Source organism: Solanum tuberosum, unplaced genomic scaffold, assembly GCF_000226075.1.
Source record: "Solanum tuberosum cultivar DM 1-3 516 R44 unplaced genomic scaffold, SolTub_3.0 scf00137, whole genome shotgun sequence".
NCBI classification, from domain to species: Eukaryota; Viridiplantae; Streptophyta; class Magnoliopsida; order Solanales; family Solanaceae; genus Solanum; species Solanum tuberosum.
The window spans coordinates 185,917-192,535 of NW_006239066.1; positions in this window are offsets into that span (position 1 = coordinate 185,917).

Genomic DNA, 6,619 nt, shown 5'->3' on the forward strand with positions numbered 1-6,619 from the left:
ATATACTATAATTTGGGTTTTAGATAATTTTGATATTTAGCAACTATTAGGCAAAATGGTCCAAGTGTATACAAAATTACAAATTAAAAGTACATAAAACTATATTCATATATTCCAATTCCACTTACATAACCATTACTTATCAATTGTTACGAATTTATATCATTTGATACTTAGAACCGACATACACTAAAAGAAAGGGAATGCATTAAAGAGGTAATTTAATAGAGAAGCTCAAAACTTGAAATTAAATCTAAAACAATTAAATACAAGACAAAGATTAGATCTTGAAGTTTAAGAATAAAAAAATTCCCTTGAACTTTAACACATAAACCAAAGCAATTAACAAGGATACAAGGGAAGAAAATGCAAAACTTACAGGGAAAAATTAATAAAAAGATAACATAAAGGTCGGAAAATAAAGGTGGTAAGAAAAAAAGAGCGAGAAAGAGAGAAGCTAAAGAGAACAAAGAATAATTATAAATTATAATTTTAAAAAATATATAATTATGAATAAGAAATATTTAATACATCTTTGTTGTACCATATAAAATTTCCTAAAAATATACTCATCTCTCTACATCGGGCCTATCCAACTCCCTCAATAGTCAAAATAAGTAGAAATAGAAAGTTTTTCAAACTATGACATACTTAAGCACATAATCATGCGTTGTAAAATTAAAGCAAAATAAGACAAAAAATACAGAAGATGAATGCAATAGAAATAGAGAGACAAGAGATGAAAGTTTTTTTTATTCTTCCAAGTATCCAAGTATTTACAATATGAACTCTTATGCCTCTATGTATAGTGTTACATAGGGGCATACCAAAGGTTAGTCATTATTCATAAACATGATATTAATCATGAAGATAATGGAGGAGGTTATGGAGGTGTAAGATTACAAGAATGACGATCATAGAGGTGGAGGTTATCTACACAATGGAAGGAAGTAATGGAGATAATTAGTGATAGTAACTTCTTGGTGTAGTGGACATCCACACCATACAATTTTATAACGCTGCCCCTTAGATGTCCATAGATAATGTGTCTCGCTAAAACCTTACTAGGAAAAACTTGGAGCTGGACTAAAGTGTTTCGCTGCTTCACATGCATCCTTAGGACCTCCGAGGAGAAGCATGTTCTATCCAAGTGGATTCCTGAGAGCCAGTTGATCGATTGTCAAACATCCACTCATTTATTTAATGTTTGTTGGCATTTTTATTTTGTTGAAATGTTCAACTCCTAATTATTATAAAGTGGGCAGATTCTTAGTGAGTTAGTAGCGTCAGTTAGGAGTCCTAGTAGTAGTGGTTTATGGGTTTTATGCATAACAGAAAACTCTTTGTAAAAGTCTATATATTGACTTATCCTGATTGCTATTGAAGATAAGAGAGTTGTGCAATCTTCTATTCCTTATTTCAATCTGCTTTCTTCATAGTTCTATTTGTTATTTTCTATCAATGGTATCAGAGCTAGGTGTAATCTAGAAAAAAACACATGTGAGGAGAGTTCACCCAGAAATTCATTATTCATCTATGGCTTCAAAGAGCAACTTTGTGCAAGCAAACATCCCTCGTTTTGATGGTCACTATGACCATTGGAGTATGCTGATGGAAAACTTTTTACGGTCAAAGAAGTATTGATCAATTGTCGAGGATGGAATGGCGCTCCAGTGGAAGGACAAGCTTTGACGAATGCTCAAAAGACAGAGTTTGAAGGAAGAAAGCTGAAAGATTTGAAGGCCAAAAATGACCTCTTTCAGGCTATTGAGCACTTTATCTTGGAAACTATTCTTTGCAAAGAACCTTCCAAAGATATATGAGACTCCATGAAAAAGAAGTATCAAGGTACTACAAGAGTGAAGAGAGCATAGCTTCAAGCCTTGAGGAGGGATTTCACTAGCTATTGCACTAGAACTATGGAGATAAGCAACAAGATGCGATTTCATGAATAGAAAATGAACGATGTCACAATTATTGAAAAGATAATGCGTTCCTTGTCACTGAGATATGATTATGTTGTATGCTCGATTGAGAAGTCAAAAGACATAGATGTTTTGTCACTTGACGAATTGCAAAGCTCCTTGTTGGTACATGAGCAAAAGATGAACCGAAGTTAAAATTTTGAGGAGAAGGCCTTGAAGGCTTTTACTTTTATTTCTTCCAATTCTAGAGGAAGGAGTAGATTTAGAGGAAGAGGGAGAGGAGATCGAGGGAATAGGGATGGTGGCAACAAAGATTGCAGTAGGAATTTTAGAGCCAATGATGACTATGTCAAAGGCAGAGAAAAAGATTTTGACAAATCTAAGGTAGAATGTTATCGCTGTCATAAATTTGGCCATTATCGTTCTGAATGTCGTACTAGGTTGCTTAGTGAGAAAGAAGAAAAGTCAAATTTTATTGAGAACAATGAAGGAGAAACATTGTTAATGGCAGTCCATATCGAAAATGAGCCTGAGGAGCAAGCTATTTGGTATTTGGATACTGGCTGCAGTTACCATATGACTGGAAGTAAGTCTTCTTTCTCTTATTTAAATGAAAGCTTCCATTCGACGGTTGGTTTTGGTGATCTCTCCATTGTGAATGTAATGGGGAAGGGTAATATCAATTTTAGAATCAAGAATGGGTGTGTGGAAACAATATCTAATGTGTTTTATGTTCCTGCTTTGAAAAATAATTTATTGAGTGCTGGTCAATTGTTAGAAAAATGATATGTCATCACCCTTAGGAACGATTCTTTTGAAATTTCTGATCCTTCTAGAGGAGTTATTGCTATTGTGAAAATGAGTCATAATAGGTTGTTCCCTTTGAAGATTGGAAATGTCAAAAAAAAAATTATGGCGGAAGTGAAAGACCCTGCATGGTTGTGGCATTTTTGATATGGTCATCTAAATTTTGGTGGTTTTAAGATCCTTCAGAAGAAGAATATGGTGACGGGCCTTCCTAAAATTGTTGTTCCTTCTCAAGTCTGTGAAGAATGTGTTGTTGGCAAACAACATCGGTCTCAATTTCCGAAAGGCAAGTCATAGCGAGCAAAAGAGATGTTTGGAGTTGGTTCACTCAGACATTTGTGGGTCAATAACACCAATATCTAATGGAGGCAAAAGGTATTTTATTACCTTTATTGATGATTATTCCCGAAAGACTTGGGTATATTTTTTGAAGGAAAAATCAGAGGCTTTTAATATATTTAAAAATTTCAAAGCCCATGTGAAGAATGAGACAGGGAAGACCATAAAAAGCCTTCGAACAGATAGTGGAGGTAAATATTGCTCTAAGGCATTTGAAGAATTTGTGAGTCTTGTGGCATTCGAAAAGAGCTCACAACAACATATACACCTCAACAAAATGGTGTATCGGAGAGAAAGAACAGAACCATTCTTGACATGGTTCGAAGCTTGCTGGCTCGTGGAAGAGTTCCGAAGGCATTTTGGCTGGAAATAGTAAATTGGAGCATCCACATCTTGAATAAAAGTCCTACTTTTGCTCTTCGAGATGTGACACTACAACAGGCTTGGAGTGGAAGGAAACCGACTGTAGATCACTTCAAAAAATTTGGCTGCATTTCCTATGCACTTGTCCCAGATGTAAAAAGAAAGAAACTTGATGATAAAGGTGTTAAGTGTGTCTTTCTTGGTCTTAGCGAGACGTCCAAGACGTACAATCTATTTAATCCTTTGACAAAAAGGATAGTGACTAGTAGAGATGTTGTTTTTGATGAAACAATACTTGGAACTGGGATGAAGAGTTGTCTAGTCAAGTTCTATGCAATGATGAATCTGAAGATGTAGCTCCAAGGTCTGAAATTCCAGTAGCTGTTGCTCCAACTGTTGAGGTTTTGCCACCTACAAAAGAACCTATCGAAGTAGAGAAAATTGTTGTGGGCTGCCAGTGCCACCACCAACCTGATGGCGTACAAGCTATTTAATCTTTTGACAAAAAGTATAGTGACCAGTAGAGATGTTTTTTTATGAAGACAATACTTGGAACTGGGATGAAGAGTTGTCTAGTCAAGTTCTATGCGATGATGAATCCGAAGATGTAGCTCCAAGGTCTGAAATTCCAACAACTACTGCTCCAACTGTTAAGGTTTTCCCACCTACAAAAGAACCTATCGAAGCAGAGAAAGTTGCTCTGGGATGCCAGTGCCACCACCAACCTGATGGCGTACAAGCTATTTAATCCTTTGACAAAAAGGATACTGACTAGTAGAGATGTTGTTTTTGATGAAGACAATACTTGGAACTGGGATGAAGAGTTGTTTAGTCAAGTTCTATGCTATGATGAATCTGAAGATGTAGCTCCAAGGTCTGAAATTCCAGCAACTGTTACTCTAACTGTTGAGGTTTTGCCACCTATAAAAGAACCTATTGAAGCAGAGAAAGTTGTTCTGGGATGCCAATGCCACCACCAACCTAATGGCGTACAAGTGATGAGTCCTAGATTTGGACTCATTTAGGGCTTTATTTGTATAGGTTTAGTATCCTCAAATGCTTATTTTGTGCAAATAACTGATGTAAAATCCTTGATTTCTAGGTATTTGGATTAAGGAACAAAGCAACGATACTAAGCTACAAAACGGAAAGAAATGAGCTGAAAGAAGGAAGAAAAGAGAGCCTGGTGATCGCCAAGTCCATTTGCGAGTCGTCGAGTGGCCATTTGATCGCCTAAAGTTCTATTGTGCCAAGCCCTGAAGGTGAAAGTCAAGTCGGTGAGAGAAATGAGCAGTCGGAGGATTGCCGAGTGGTTCCACGATGCAGTGATATATCGCCCTAAGTTACAGACCTGGAGGATGCTGAAGCCCAAGACAAAAAGGCGATGAAATTGGCTAAAGGGCGCATCGCCGAATAGATCAGTGAGCCCGACTTATTGCGCCAAATGGACCTTCGCAACATATTTTTGGAGACTATAAATACATTTTTGAACATTTAATCTATAAAGCTTTTATCATTATCAAGTATCTTATTTTTGAATACTGAGTATTCTGAACTGAGAGACAAGTTTTCCTTAGTTTTGAAGAATTAAAGTTTTCTATTTTTGAGAAATTGGAAGTGGGTCTTTGAGATTCTTCAATTTGGAACTTTGTAAAGATGAAATTAATCGTACCCAGTGGATGGAAACACAATTTAGTAATGGTTTCTATCTTTTTATGATGTCTAGCAAAAACCCTAATTCTTGGGGTGTGATTATGTGATTATGGGTTGATTTAGCTAATGGGCGTTGCTAATTGTTAGTGTAATTGCTGTTTAGAAGTGATTTCAATCAGTAATTGTGGTTTAAATTAAAGAATTGTAGTTGCAAATGCAGTTCTACCTTTGTATTTTTGGCTTGCTCGAGAGATTGATGGTATGTGGGTATTGGGTTGTCATTGGTTCAGCTCGAGAGAGTGAATCCTAAACCCTTTTCCACACATTCAACTCGAGAGAGTGAATGGACTAAAGCGTAGGATGTTCTTATTTTGCATGCTTGTTGATTTACAACTATTTTCTAACAGGTGCAATTACCCATTTGTCTGTAATAGCCCGTAATCTAATCACATCCCAAGAACCTGTCTCTCTATTGTTATTTTTGTGTTAATTTGTTGCTGCTATAGTTGATAACTAAAACCAAAACCCCTTTAGTTGACATTCGTGTCACCCCTTGATTTGAATTATGTTTTTATTCGATAATGTCTATTTCTATGACTGATTCGAACATGTTTGGACTTACCGATTAAATCTTAAACACGTACCGCTTCCTGTGGTATTCGACCCCAACTTATTTAGTTGGGTTATTATACTGACTAACGATCGTTAACGCTTAGAATTGGAAGAAGTGTCCTTGAAACATTAATCAAAATGGCGCCACAGCCGAGGAGTGGTGTTAGTTAAGATTCTTTTATTTAAGTTGAATTTTTTTCTTGTTAGTCATAGTTGAATCTACTTACTCTTAGTTTTGGTTTTCCTGTTGTTTGTTTAGAACTGAAGAAATGAGCATGTCTCGTAGCAGAGATGACCAAATGGACCACCCTCCTTTGAGAATGATGATTCTTAGGGATAACATCCTAAGTTTCAGGCAATTGGAAGGTGAGTTAATCCATGAGTTGTGGCTGAGATTTAAGTCACTACTGCTACAATGCCTAGCTCATGGAATCTCAGATAAAATGCTACTAAATGCTACTGGACTGTTTCTACAGAGGTCTTGGTCCAGAGAACAGAGGATTGGCTGACCAAATATCTTCTGGTGGTCTCACACGACTACCCTATGCAATAGCAGCCTAACTCCTTGATCATATGGCCAAAACCAATAAGGAGACTGAGAAGGACCAGATTTTTGGCCACATTGTTGACTCAGCTGGATCTTGTTGCCAAACAAATTATGGAATTAGAGGTACCGTACGAAAAGAAAGATCGTTACATTCCTCCTCATGAGCGTAGAAAGTTCAAGGAATAAGAGGGTGTAAAAACAGAAGAGATACTCTCACTCATTCTTCACAAAGTCAAAGAACACGACAAAGTGTTGAATGAGATAAAAGAGAATTTCTCATTGCTGAATCAGATGACTGCTTCATATTCCATGTCTATTCAGCTACTGGAGACCCAAATGGGTTATGTGTTGTCTCTTCTCTGCCCCACAAATC